This window comes from Marmota flaviventris, chromosome 5 (genome assembly GCF_047511675.1).
Source record: "Marmota flaviventris isolate mMarFla1 chromosome 5, mMarFla1.hap1, whole genome shotgun sequence".
Taxonomy (NCBI): domain Eukaryota; kingdom Metazoa; phylum Chordata; class Mammalia; order Rodentia; family Sciuridae; genus Marmota; species Marmota flaviventris.
Genome location: NC_092502.1, coordinates 118,422,518 through 118,436,652, shown reverse-complemented (window position 1 = coordinate 118,436,652; position 14,135 = coordinate 118,422,518). Strand labels below are relative to the sequence as shown.

General features: G+C 39.5%; 1 protein-coding gene across 1 annotated transcript in view; it reads right to left on the bottom strand.

Annotated features, from left to right (window-relative positions):
* The window catches only part of Elovl7 (ELOVL fatty acid elongase 7), a 69,182-nt gene extending 57,376 nt beyond the window's left edge, over positions 1 to 11,806 (bottom strand). The window contains exon 1 of the mRNA XM_027938143.2: positions 11,731 to 11,806. The gene's annotated coding sequence lies outside the window, so the exon portion shown is untranslated. The remainder of the gene's footprint in view (positions 1 to 11,730) is intronic.
* Between the last annotated feature and the right edge of the window lie 2,329 nt (positions 11,807 to 14,135).

Sequence of the window (14,135 nt, the reverse complement as noted above, 5' to 3'; positions counted from 1 at the left end):
TCAACAGCCTTTTCAAAAATGCCTACACAACACTACATAGCAATTTTCCAATATGTATGGAACTATTAATTCTAGTTGATAGGATTGTGGGCAACATGCTCTCTCATAAATTTTTAGAATTTTTTTGTTATATTTTTTATATTTTAAAAATTATCATCTATTATACCCAGAAAATAATCAGTACCTGGAAGTATGATTTTTTTTCATGTCAAGCATAGTAAACCTCTATCTATAAATTCTTCTATTTCTATGAACTATGAAAAATATTAATGAAAACATGAACACAAAAGCCCAGATGTCCACAAAAACTATCTGTGGGGTAGCAGCAGGATATAAAGGGTGAGTTTCAACTGTCACTGGAGAAAGGCAGGCTGGGGAAGATGATTCTGGAGTGATGGAAAGGCTGGTAAGATTCTAGTCTCATTTTGGCAAGGCAGCTCTATTGACTCATACTACTGAGTGCTCATAATGGGTTCTCTAAGAGCAGATGGTCCAGAGGAATCAGGCGTTTCTGGGAATGTGATACATGATATCTTACACTATATTCATCTGATGCATGATTTAGGAAGGGTTCATGCCCAGCTACTGATATATAGCTATAGATTAGTTTTCTCTTGTATTTCTTATGGATAGGTAGGGAGAGAGAAGAAAGGAAAAGTTTCTCTCCATCCTTACATGGGAGGAAACAATAAATGTGTGTTGATTCTTTGCCCTGAACATCATTCTTTCCTCCTCCTCACTACATCACTTTATTTTGAGCAAAACTAGTTGCCTGTTCTTTGTGAGGGCCAGCCAAGAGGGTTTTAAAGTCCTTGCTCACAAGCACAGCTCAAGGCTACAGGCACTGGGTATCAGGAACTGTAAAGTCCTTAGGGGAAGGGACCATGTCTCTGCTTATTCAACAAATATTTGAAGCCTACTATGTGCCAAGCACCCTTCTTGACCCTAGGGATATAGCAAAATCCCTGTTATTGTGGGGTTTATATTTTTATAGGAAAACACACAGGTAAGCAAAGATACACACACAAATAAGAGACCTAGTGGAAAAAATTATGAAGAAAATGTAACATGACAGAGATGTGAAGGGGCAACCAAGGAAGAGGACTAACATAGCAGAGGCTGGTCAGAAAGGAGGAGGACACTGAAGAAGATGGGAGGGCTTGTGGTCTTCAGGGAGACAACAGCAAAGGCCAAGTCTCCCGAACAAACAGTGCATCAGAGGAACAGAAAAAAGAGCATAAGAAGAGTGACAGGATGGTTCTGAGAGATGGGCATGCAGTGTCTTCTGACCTCAGCTGTGTAGTCTAGGTTTTATTCTAGTACAAAAAGCTTTTTTTTTTTTTTTTTGAGAATCACTAGTTTTCAAATTTTAAAATTATACTAACAGACACATAACTTTGAGTTTACAATTATCAATCATTTTTAAGGGTACAGTTCAGTGGTAGAAATATAATCATATTTTTGTGTGACCATCACTACCATCCATCATCTCTGGAACTCTTTGCTTGCAAAACTGAAACTCTTATCAGAGGCTTTTAAGCACAATAGTCACATGATCTGACTTATGTTTTTAAAAATTAACTTGGTTGCTTGGTAGATAATTGATTATAGGAAGTCAGTGGGATTAGGAGCTTATTGAAGTAGATGAATTCAGGAAATATTTTGCAGACATAGCTGACATGATGGCTGCTAATTTGGTTGTGGGCATGAAATATAGAGATGATTTTTGGATTTTTATATCTACAGTGTTTTGAACAATAGCCAGTAAATACTGATTTAACACTTAAAAAACAGAAACCTTTCTTCCTTAGAAAACTGAACAACAGAAAACAAAGCTACCATGCATACTACAGGAGACACTTTTTTCAAGTTGTTTGTGCTAATTGTGCCCTTTAACATGGATAAAGTCTACACAGTTGGTTCATGTCATCATTATCTGCCCAATTTCAACATTAACATTAAAGCTTATTATTTTATGTGTTCATAGTAAGTTCAATTTTATTAATCAGTTTACATATATTATTTCATGCCTTTCTTAAGTCAATGGCATTTAAACCTTGACACTATAGTACCATGGGATACCATCTCAGAGATTACATGAATAGACAAATTTGATGTTTAGAGAATTTATGGATCTTCTCAAGTCCATCTACAAACCAACTTTATGTTAAAGAGACTCTGCTCTATATAGTGCTAGAGTTGTTCTTATGCATCATTAGGAGAACCTAGACCTTATTAACATAGTGTTAGAGATTTTGTTGTAATTCTTTCCAAAATTTACCTTCATTATCATCTTAAGTCAGTGGTCAAAAAACAATTTTGTGCTGGGGCTCAGTGATGTAGCACTTGCCCAGCATTCATGAGGTCCTAGGTTTGATCTCCAGCATCAAAAACTAAACAAAACAACATTAATATTCGTTTGAAGAATATCTTTGTACCTTGACAAAACTGTTATTGAAAATGTTATTCAAAAAGCAATTCAAGATCCCTTTTATAAAAGCATATTGATAAATTTCTTTTACTAGATATCAAGGGAAAAGAATCAAGCAAAAACCAAACCATTAGAGCTGTGGGGAACTTTTCTTTTTTTTTTTTTAATTTTTTATTGTTGGTTATTCAAAACATTACATAGTTCTTGACATATCATATTTCACAATTTGATTTAAGTGGGTTATGAGCTCCCATTTTTACCCCATATACAGATTGCAGAATCACATCAGTTACACATCCATTGATTTACATATTGCCATACTAGTGTCTGTTGTATTCTGCTGCCTTTCCTATCCTCTACTATCCCCCCTCCCCTCCCCTCCCCTCCCCTCTTCTCTCTCTGCCCCCTCTACTGACATTCGTTTGTCCCCCTTGTATTATTTTTCCCCTTCCCCTCACTTCCTCTTGTATGTACTTTTGTATCAATATGAGCTCCCAGCTAACAGTTAAAATGTGGTGCTCCATCTATCACAACTGCATGACTTAGGTTCCCCTCCGCCCTTTTATGATTGGATCTTAATATTATTTATTGTGAGCATTCAAGTCTTTTTGGAAAAAAAATGGAATGTAAATTACAGATGATCATATACAAACTTTATAGTCTTCTACTTCATAAGCACATAAACCTTCCAACATTTTTTTTTTCTAAAGATGAGAAAATAGACTTTAAGGCCACATGTAATAAATACTAGGATGTATTATAGTCAGAATACCTGTCTGACTGGTCTGCCCACTGCCACTCAGATGCCAATGTAAAAAAAAATAATTTAAATTCCTTGGAGCCTCAGATTTTGGTCTCTAAAACTGAGTTGAGAGCACACATCGTACAGGGTTGCTATAAGGATGGAGTAGTGACACTCACTTGCCTGTTGTGAAGGAGATAGCTAGCAACCCACCCTTGATCTGTCCACTGATGAAATGCTAAAGACCAAAGGTTGGGGTTGACAAATGTTTTTAGGAAGTGAACAGCAAATCAAGGATCATTAATTATCTACTGACCTTACCCCTACCCAATCTCACAAATGATACTCCATGAGATACTTGGGCAGTCATCAAAAGGGGATGAACTCGGAACTAAGGACAAACATGAGAAAAATAAAAGAGGAGTGTTAGATGAGGAGAAAGCCCATGGCTTGGGCTGGACAGCTTAATCCTTTTTGATAAAATAACACGTTTTTTTTCCTCTATAACCCTTTCAGTCTTGGTTCAGGATTAAGTCTGATAACATGTGAGCCTCAGGAGGGGAGACACATCACACACTGCATTGCCTTAGCTTCCTTTCCTACCAGGGAAGCAGAATCTTTGCCTGCCCATATTCTACAGTAAAGTCTATAGGAGTAGTAAATGCTGCTGCTTGTAGACAAGGATACCATGGAATAATTTAGTGTAAATTCATAGGTATAAAGTTGTATTCAGAATTAAGGTTAACAAGGAGAAAAAGATCCCATGTTAGAAAAGCACCTCAGATCCACCTGGGACCCAGGGTGCCAACAAGACCTGTGGCCTTGGCCAGATGACTTGACCTTTTTGAGCCACCATGTCCTCACTTGTAAAAGAAGTTGGCCTAAATGACCTCTAAGGTCCTTTGCAGCTCAAAACACTTCAGGATTTCTTTTAAAAATTGTATATATGCTCATGTCCTAGCAAAGGCTTTACTTCTTATTACTTCTTAGCCTCTTGAATGGGATAATTCTGAGACATGCCCTAGTCGGACTGAACCCCAGATTTCCTTGTTTATAAAAAGGGAATACTATCCTCCTTCTTAGAGGGCTTTTGTGAAGACTAAAAGAGATAAGGCACATGTAGAATTTAGCATAATGTCTGTTATATTGCCAGTGCTGAGTATATAGTATTATAATCAAATATACTTATTTTCTCGTAAATTTAATCTTCGTTCATTAACTTATTAATGCTTTATAAAAGAATGACTATGCTTTCATAATTATTATTAAAAAGTTGAATTAGTGCTACCCTGCCCAATTCAACTTGTCAGCTTAACAGCACTACGAAATTTATCAAGTTTAATAGACTCTGGCTAATGCTATAGTACATATTTTGCTTCCAATTTTTATGTAAGCTATTTAAGGCAGGTAGGAACCAGCTACAAGTTCTACGTATTGGCTTATATTATTAAAATGAATTTAAATGTTATATAGATTCCAAAAACCCAATTTAAAATAAGAAGTAAGAGTTTATTGTGGACCATGATCATGGTGTGCTAAACAAAGAAAAACTATATTTACTTAGGTGAATTACAGAATTACATCCTCAGTGGCAAAGTTTAGCTTTGTCTTTATTGCTGTAGGTACACAGACTGACTCCAGAAGCAAAGGTTCTGGCTACTTACTGTATTAAACCATAAACAACTACAGTCAGACTAATAGCAGACTGGTTCTGTTGGTTGTCTACAAAAAAATAAGTTCATAGTGAAAAATAAAAAAAAAAAATATTTACATGCCATAAACATTTTTTTACCTTAAAATATACAAATATGCATTAATTCCCCAGTTTTCCAAAGTAGTTCTAAGTATGTTCAAGGAAGAGCTTGTTGCCAATATTTTTCTGGTATAAATCACACCAATACTTTATTTTTTATGATTTCCAGTATTAATTTTCTAAGTGGACCCAAACATAATATCAAAAAAAAAAAAAAAAAAAAAACCAAAAATCAAACTTGTAAGGCAAGTTCAGGATATTATCTTTCAAGTTTTTATAATATTCTTTCTGATCTTATACAGTTTTCTCAACTACTTTTTTGTGACTCACGTTTATGGCAACTTTTCAAAAAATTCAACTTGCCTTTCACAGAAACAATAATACTCTTTCTTCTTGTACTTAAGTTTCATAACTTTATACAACTTATCTAAATTATCACAATAACAAGCACAACTGGCACCAACAGGTTTGCAATAATCACCTAGCTGGGGCAGAGTGAAGGCTACTAGAAGCCAGTGTTAATAATGCCTGGGTACCACCCTCTCTGCTTTATGAGAAAATGAATAGTATAGTATCATCAGCTCAATTGGTTATAGGACTGTGTTATGATTAGGACAAACCACATGCAAATTGCCAACATTGAACTATTTTTTTACCTATAGAACTAGCAATTAAACTTGTACTACTTTGGCGGGGGGTATTAGAGATTGAACCCAGAGGCTCTTTACTACTGAGCCATATCCCAGCCCTTTATGCTTAGGGCTTTGCTAAGTTGCTTTGGCTGGCTTCAAACTTTCGTATGTAGGCATGCACCACCATGCCCGGCCACATGTACTACATTTATTGTTAAATATTTTATTAAACATTTAATGTTATATTTCATTTTTTTTTTTCTTGGAACAAGAAATAGGGGTTCTCACAACTTGATTTTAAAAATTCCATTCCACATTTGCTCAGGAACCCACTCTGAATAATCAGTACTTGGCCTTTGAATTCCTAAGAAAGTCATTTCTACTTTCCTTCTTTCAAGTTAAACTCACACCTGTTAGAAGATGAAAGATGAAGGTATCCTCATGTGCCTTTATTTAATTGTTAAGCAGCAGAGGGATTAAAATGTGAAGTCAACACTTGTTTTTTAGGTTTTTTCCTAGATATTAATCTTTTTGGTCCACTGGGCCCAGCAACAGTCTGCCTAAAGAAGGAACCATAAAGACAGGTAAGACATGGGGCTGAAAAGCTCCTGGACAGACTTAAAATAAGTCACCCTTAAGTAGCAGGCACCCTTTATTTTTGTTCTGTGCTTATTATGTCATTTAACTCTAACAAACAAACAAATCATAAATGCTCTTAGAATAAACCACAGAAACTTGTAACAGAAAGGAAGTAGAACCAGGGACTATGTTTAGGTTAAAGATTATTAGACAGATTTTCTAGATTTTACATTACTACCACTGATCCTAAAAAGTCTAAGTCAGGTTTATTTTTATGATTGCTCTTATTTCCTTACAAAACTATCATACAAGATTACAGCTCTAGCACCTCCTATGTGCACTCTTATATCAACCCACAGAGTTAATATCCAGAGTCAGAAGAGCTCAAACCTCATAATTAGACCTGGACTAAAGTTCTGGCTGTGTGCTTCTCCCAGTGTAGCCCAAGCACCCTTCCTAATTTTTCCTCCTTTCTGTCCCCAGATGGGTGAGGAGGACTGTGGTGCCAACCTTGCTGACTTCAGACTGTTCATGAGAGAATGCAGGTAAAGGGCTTCACTGCAACTGTTACTGGTGCCTTAAAAAATGCCAAAAATTTCCACCTTCTAATAGTCAATAAGAGATTTAAAATTTAAATGTAGACTTAAGCATCCTATACACATAAAGGACAGTTTATTTTCTATTCCAAAATTCACATGCTTAAACAAGATATCTAAATGAACAATGAAGGTTGCTGTCCTTTCCAGATCAGATAGAGAAATGAGATAGAGCCTGTACTGAAAGAGGTTTCACAAAGATAAAGCGGCAAACACCAGATGTGTAAAAATACACATCTTAAATGGTCCCTTCCTTTATAAGTCTCCAATGCTTCCCCCACAGACTTAAAGATAAAATCCAAAATCTTTAGTAGGTCAAACAAGGTTCTCAGTACACCTGGCCTTGCATGCCTAGGCAACTCCATCTCACACCCTCTTCCGTAGTCACAGTGAGATATTTCTGATTCTCTGATCATGCCTGTATTCTCTGCCTGGATTTATTTCCTGTTCCTCACCTCATTTCTCAGCTACCCAACTCCCTAGTCTTCCTCCTTGAAGCTCAGGGAAGCTACCTGTTCTGCCTGCCTCTGTTCTGCCTCCCCAGTGCCCTGTCTGTGTATACCACAATACAGTCTATTACTCTATCCTGTAATCGTTTGCCTCCCTCTAATTCACAAACCTGCCAGCCTCTGTATTTGACACAAAGCTGACGCTCAAATATTTGAGTGTGCAACTTCTGAAACTCTTAAATTTTGTCTTGTATTACAAATGATCAGAAACTGTGCTACTGAGTGTTTATAGCCTGAGTGGCTACTTCTCCAGAATGTAAGATGCTATGCCTACTTCTATCATTTACAGAAATGATAATTTACCTGCCAACGTAAAAATATATGCTTTAAATATATCTAAATCTGTTAAAGAGAGTAATGGAAAATTTTGTGTTTTTTTTTTTTTTAAAAAAAGACCAGTCTTATAAACTGCCCAATTTACATGAGTTTTCAACTTTTCCACAACTTTTGAATGGTCAAAAATGAATAAATCACATGGCTGGGGTTGCGGCTCAGGGTGCAGGGTGCTGGGTTCGATCCTCAGAACCACATAAAAATAAATAAATAAAATGAAGGTATTGTATCCAACTACAGTCAAAATAAATATATTTTTTAAAATGAATGAATCACAGAAACATATATTTCTCTCTAAAAATGTATTTTTATCGCATGTTTTTACATACTATATGATTTGCATTATTAAAATTCCAAGTAATTTCTCAGTTTTATATTCTATCACATTTACAATGGTTCTAAAATTATTTGGTCAATTATCAGCCTTCCCTAGCCTAAAACTGATGTTTGCCCAAGAGGCAAATCACGGAGAATAAACAATTAAGTCAGGAAAAGTTCTACATTCTCAACTTAACCAGAAATTATTAAGGATAGGGACTTGCTTTAATGCACATTCCACTGCGTTCCACAAGCTATCATATTACAGCTTGAATTATGTGCCCCCCCAAAAATTATGATGAAGTCCTCAGAATGTGACAGTATTAATTGGAAATAGAGTCTTCGCGGATGCAATTAGTTAAAGATGAGGTCAGACTGGAATTGGGTGAACCCTGAATCCACTATAATCATTGTAATTACAAGAAGATGGCTACATGAAAGCACAGAGCCATGTGAAGACAGAGGCAGGGATTAATGGCCTCTACACACCAAGGACTGCTGTTGTACCAGAAGCTTGAGAAAGGCATGGAACAGATTCTCCCGCAGAGCTCCTGGAAGGAATCAACAATGAGGACATTCTGAATTTAGCCTTAGAGCCTCCAGAACTGTAAGACAATAAATTTCTGTTGTTTCAAGCCACCCATTTTTGTGGTTCTTTGTTACAGCAGCCCTAGGAAACCAACACACAAAAAAAGTACTATTCATATTGAACTGAATTATTTCCTAGAGAGGAAAGGTAGGTACAATGTATCCAACCTACTTTTTGTAATTACTTTCAAAAATCTGACAATGTATATTAAGAACCATAAAATATGCCACACTTGTTGACAAAGCAAGTCCACTTCTGGAACACTACTTTAAAGAAGCAACCCCCAATTAACAAAATGATATATCTTCAAAGATAAGAATTACCATAATTTAGGTTGTTTATAATTTCTTGCTAATCTACCTGTCCAACAATGGAGTATTGGTTAAGTAAAGAAAATTATAATTACTGGAATATAATGCAATAATAAGAGTCAAAAATTATGTAAGATGAAGATGAAAAATGTTGTCTATGTGTCACATGAAAACACAGAATACTAAAATTGTATATGGAATATAATGTACAAAAACATTGATAGGAAAAAGAGAGACAGACAAAAGCAAAAAGGCATGTTATTCCTGGTGGCAGAATTATGCTCAGCAGGTTGGAAGTCTCTTCTTGTCTCCCCAGTCTCACCATTTTTGCACCACTGTGTAGTCTTTTTACTCCCCACCTCAAACTTCCCCTCAAATAGCCAATTCTTTCTTGGCAATGCTTCTTGAGCTTAGTTCAGCCCTACATCATCTAACACAAGCTTTGTGAAAAGATTTGACCTGACTGCAGCTTCACCCAACTATAATATCTTCTTCCACAAAAGGGCATTTTACTGCTATCAAGTTAACTTGCTCATTTGTGTTTTATGCACTTTTATGCTTGTGCTATATTCTTCAATAAAAAGTATTTTATTAAAAAAAATACTGTGGTTTCATATTTAGTTTTATATTTTGTTTTTTTAAGAAAAGCTTCCTGGTTCCATGCTATTTGGTCCTACTTCATGGCACCTCTAATTATAATATTTAGTTAGGATAATTGGGTGCCAGCTGTAGCAATGCTGGTCACATAGGTGTCTTTCCCCTTCCTTTACACTGTCTGAAATCTCCCCCCATGTCTACCAATGCTAGCTCTTTATCATCCTATAAAACCAGGCTTAATTTCTACCATCATTATCTCCAACTATGCAACCTGAATTCATATTGTATCAGATTCTACAAATATTTATCAAGTAACTACAAGGTGTAAGATCCGAAGATGTAATGTCCTTAGTTGTTTATGATCTTCTTGTGAAAAGGGAACACCTACCAAAGAAGATGACCGTAGTAGAAACTGGTATATAGTAAGTGATAAACGAGTATTCGGGATGGGTAAGAGGGAATCTGGTGAGGAAAGGATGGAATGGGGATGGAGGTTGAGACTGCTGAAAGCTAGAAGTGACCATATAAAGCTAAATAAATGTAATTTCATGATTAGGAGGAGGTGACATGAGACAGGACTGCTCAGTTTTGCACCTAGGTGACTAGGATAATGGTGGGGCTGACATAAATCATCCTCTAGAGAAGCTCTGGGGAGAAGCAGGGCAAGTCCAAATACACACCAAGAGTTACTGCACTAAAACGGAAGAAGACACACCAGAAGCACTTGAATCTTGTGAATAAGTAGAAGTGACAGAAAGTGAAGTTTCATGAAATGTATATTTTAAGAAAAGGGGGCTAGGAATGTAGTTCTGTGGAATAGTGCACACTTAGTAATAAGCTCCAGGCCCTGGATTCAAGTCTCAGGAGAGAGGGGGAGAGAGAGAGAGAGAGAGAACGAACTAGAGTGAGTGGGCCTAAGCCAATGCAAAGGCATACAAGAAGGAAAAAAAGCTGGAGTCACTACTGCTGTTATAGGTGTAGACTCTTTGCCCCTCAATTTCCTCATTAACAAAATGAGAACAATATCATATAATTTACAGGACAGTTGAAGATAACAGCATTAACGCTCCTACTTAGATCAGTGCAGGGCACACAAGCACTTGATAAATGTCTGCTATGGAGTGGGGGTGGATTTTATTTAGTCCTCGGTGACCTTGGGGAGAACAATTTCTGTAGGAGCAGAAGCTACAAATTAAGGGAATTAATAAGCAAGTGTGCGGTAAGGCGGAAGCACCCACTGTATGGATGACTCCTTTAGAGCAATTAAGCAATAAAGGGGAGGGGTGTGATAAGGGTAACCTGAAAGCGCAGGGTTAAGTGAAAATGCTTTCCGAGGGGCATTCTCACCCAGAAGGGAAACAACAGTAGCGAGGAACTCCGATCGCTAAAACTATTCCCCAGTTGGTGTGGGATCTGTTTGCACAACCATGCAGGGAGCTAGATAGGGACAGAACCCCGATCTTTCCTGTTTCGCATTCCCCAGGGAGGTTCAAAAGGCGCTCTCTCCGCATCCGGTAAGTTTGAATCAGCGCTGACTGGTTAATGAGAGGGAAAGACCCATTTCCCAACCAACGACACCTCCAATGATAAAAAGACGGGCTTTCTTCTTCCATCTCCCGAACGACCTGTTCCACAGCTCTGCACTCATCCTCCCTCCCTGGCCAGCAGCAGCCACTGGGACAGGATGCTGCTCCGGGAGCCAAAGAAACAGCGCCCCTTTCCAAGAGCAGCGCCCAGAGTTCATTCCGGCCGCGAGAACACAAAAGCGCCCAACAGGGGAAGGAAGCAGAAAGAAATGGGCGCGGGGATTTTTGGGGAGATGGCTGATGAGGCCAGATCCCAAAACCGGAAAAGTGACCTCGGCCGCCAAGGTCGAGAAGATCCTCGTCTCTCCTAGTCCCACCCTCGAGCACCTCGGTCCCTCCCTCCCGGCACAGCAGGGCTTAGCAGCGTGGGACCCACCGTCCCAGCTCCGCTCCGCCGCGCACTCCCTGACCGCGACCTTCCCTTTGGGATGCTGGACGACAGGGGACTACCCAGAAAGGCTCAGGTGAGCGCGGCGGCGCCGCGCTCTGGCCAAGGTCCTTCGGCCTCCGCAAGCGCAGGCTGTAAGGAAAGAACTTCGGAAGAGCCTCCCCAAGCCCAAAGAGGGCCTGGCCGGGCGCCCCGAGCGCCCCGAGCGCCCCGAACCCGGCTCCCTCTCCCCGTGCGCTGTGCCTAAATTCCTCCATCGGCTGCTCCCAGCATCTTTCCCCACGGCTCCTTCCTTCTCCCGAAGCTATTCTTCGCGCCCCAGAAAAGTTTAGCCCCAGCCCTCTGCTCCCACAGCCCCGCACTCACCGTGCCGGGAGCGAGGGCGACGGCGGGCGGCGGCTAGAGCGCGGAGCTCCTCACAGCGGCCCCTGCTGCCCGGGCCGCCGACTGGGCTATAAGAGGGAGGAGGCCTCCGGGTGTCACCTGCCCGTGCTCCCACCCCGCCGCGTCACGCGGCGCAGCGCCGCCCCTCGCCCGCCCTCCGGCTGCCGCCGCCGCCGCCACCGCCACCAGGTGCGGGCGGAGGGGCGGGAGGGAGGAGCCGGTTGGCTGTCCTGGGAGCCGCCGCTGAGGCATGCGGCTCTAGACTCCCCAGTTCCCCACGCGCCGGATGCGCAGAGCCAGGACCGACCGGGAACTCCTGACCGCTTTTGGTCTTTGTACTAATTCCATTTCTTCCTGAGTACAAATGCCATCACCTAGGGTCATCCCAAGGCTGAACATAAATGGTGTGAAAACTGTCGTCATGCATGACTCGTCTGGGAATGTGTTGTAGGAAAATCTGAAATGAGGAAAAATTTGCCCAAGGGAGAGTCTGGAGGCAGAGGAAGAATGGGGAGCTCTAGTTGAAATTCAGAATTTTGGTTCACATCTAAAATGGAAGCCAGACCAAGGATCCACCGCTACCCCCTCCCCCCCCCCCCCCCGCAAAAAAAAAAAAAAAACAGACCTGATTTGGGCCAGCTTCATCCCCTGCTTATTATTAAGAAACTAGTGAATTTCTGCAAATATTTGAGGGTAGAGAGGTGTATTAGAGCAATGAAGAGCAGATTGTATATAGTAGCTTTTTTTGTTTGTTTGTTTGTTTTTTAGTAACAGCAACTGCTTCCAAAAACAGTCTCACATACTCTTTTCTCCTTATCCGCTGTTGGATTGGGAAGCAGAGTGGAGAGGGAATGTTAGACCCATGTATATGCACTTTATTTATTTATTTTTTAATCTCACCTGCCTGGTAAGTAAGTTTTAAAAGATTTATTTTTATCTTGAGTCTGGTTATGAACGTGTTAACAGTTGTTAGGAATGGAATCATGGCATCATTGTCAGTGGCTGGGAAGGGCAAATAGAAGTCTAGACAAAGTGCTTGCTGAAAAGGCAAAAACAAGAGCTAGAATTGATCAGTCACCCAGAAACCCCCCAAATAACCTGAGAGTCGCTGTCCTGATCCAAGCATCTCACTAAGATGGGCTATCGGGTTGTCCTGTGAATTCTCAACATGTAATCAGGATTTTTAAAAAGATTCAGGACAATTAGGATGGTGGGTAGGGAGATTAACAATCAATGGGACAGAAACACATTTTCCTCATGAATAAGGTTTTAATGTTTTATTTAAAACTTTTAGGGCTCACTTAGTAGCCATTGAAAGGAAAGCCAAAAATCATGAAAGCTCAAATTTCAGAGAATCCTAAAGCCAAAGAAACTGTTTAAAAAAGTTTATCCTTCCTTTTGGATAAACTTCTCTATCCTATTGCAAATAGATCATTAAGTAGATTTGGAGAATCCTTTGGGAATTAAAGACAATTATTTAATTACACTTGCCTGTGGTCTACATCTATCTACATGATATTTTAAATATGCAGAAGGTTCAATAGATTCATTCAGCAAATATTTGAGTGCTGCTATATTCCAGGATCTGATGATTCAACAGACAACAAAAGAAACAAAAAACATTCCCTATTCTCAGGGACTGAACATTTATTCTAGTTGTGAATGACAATTCATGACATTAATGAATAACCAAGTAAAAATAGGTAGTGTTCAGGTTGTAATAAGTGCTATAAATAGATAATAAAGAAGGAAAGGTTTTAGGGACTATGGGAGGTGGGGAGTTGCAATGTTAAAATGGTTAGGAAAGGCCTCAATGAAAGGAGGTTTTTGAGTCAAGACTTTGAAGAGACAGGCAAGCATGTATATCAATCTAGGCAACAACATTCCAATCAGTGGGACCAGCAATCAATGGAAATGAGCTTGCCTGAGACGTTCAAGTTCACAGAATGGCAAGGAGGCCAGTGGCTGAATTATAGTGAGTGAGGATAGTAAAAATAAATAAGGTTAAAGATGAAGGAATCAACTTGAGCCAAAAATTGACATCATCAGACTGACATTTCAAAAGGAGTGTTTCTGGCAACATTTTTGAAAATGGAATATGAGTAAGGAGAGGAGAGGAACAGCAGAAGCAAGGAGATGAGTAGGAGCCTCTTGTTCATTGCAGATAAGAGATAAAGTTTGCATGAACCAGGTTGGTAGTCATGAAAGGATCAGATTTTTAAAATATATTATGAAGGTAGAATCAACAGAATTTTTCAGGGATCTGATGGGATGTGATGTGGGGAATCAAGAATGACTCCAGGGCATTTGCCTAAGGCACATGGAAGGAGCAATTTGGCATTTACCAAAAGAGAAAAAAAGCTGAAAGGAGCTGAGATTTTGCAGGG